The 770-nt window shown below is 43.0% G+C and overlaps 1 non-coding gene across 1 annotated transcript; it reads left to right on the top strand.

Annotated features, from left to right (window-relative positions):
* Positions 1-340: 340 nt before the first annotated feature.
* LOC121221442 (small nucleolar RNA R71) lies at positions 341-447 on the top strand. Its single transcript, XR_005918834.1, has one exon. It is a non-coding gene; the product is annotated as a small nucleolar RNA R71 (small nucleolar RNA).
* Positions 448-770: the final 323 nt, after the last annotated feature.

Raw genomic sequence — 770 nt, 5'->3', positions numbered from 1 at the left:
TTCCCCACAATACACATAGGCTATATTCTCAAATTGGTTAGGTGGTTGGGCTGCAAAACTGTTAGACCCATTAGTGGTAAGATTCTGAAGCATTGAGGATAATGAAGATACCTGAGATGTGAGTGAAGTGAGAGCGTCCACTTCATGTATTCCAACGACTCTTCCTGACGCAGCTCGATTGGTTGGCCATTGATAATTGTTGCTGGCAATCCTCTCAATAATTTCGTAAGCCTCATTATAAGACTTAGAAAGGAGAGCACCATTAGTAGAGGCGTCCACTACCATCCTCATGTAAGCGTTGAGACCATTATAGAATGTCTCAAGTTGAATGCAATGTGGGATTCCATGATCAGGGAACTTTCGTAAAAACTCTTTGTACCTTTCCCATGCCTCATACAGGGACTCATCACCCATTTGTTGGAAGGTTGTGATCTCATTCCTGAACTTGGAATTCTTACACGGCGGGAAATACTTCATGAGGAATCTCTCGGCTAACTCCTACCATGTAAAAATAGAGTTCAGTGGCAATGAGTTCAACCAGGCACGAGCTCTGTCCCTTAGCGAATATGGGAACAACTTCAGTCGTAATGCATCTTCAGGTACTCCAGCTAACTTGAAAGAATCTCTCACTTCCATAACTAGTCTTAAGTGAAGATGAGGATCTTCAGTAAGCATTCCATTGAATTGGCCCATAGTCTGAAACATCTGGAGCATGACTGGCTTCAGCTCAAATTGTTGTGCCTCGATTTCAGGTCTCCTAATACCCGAAT

The sequence above is a fragment of the Gossypium hirsutum genome, chromosome D09 (genome assembly GCF_007990345.1).
Source record: "Gossypium hirsutum isolate 1008001.06 chromosome D09, Gossypium_hirsutum_v2.1, whole genome shotgun sequence".
Taxonomy (NCBI): Eukaryota; Viridiplantae; Streptophyta; class Magnoliopsida; order Malvales; family Malvaceae; genus Gossypium; species Gossypium hirsutum.
The sequence above is the reverse complement of the archived record's forward strand: the minus strand, read 5'-3'. Positions and strand labels throughout refer to the sequence as shown.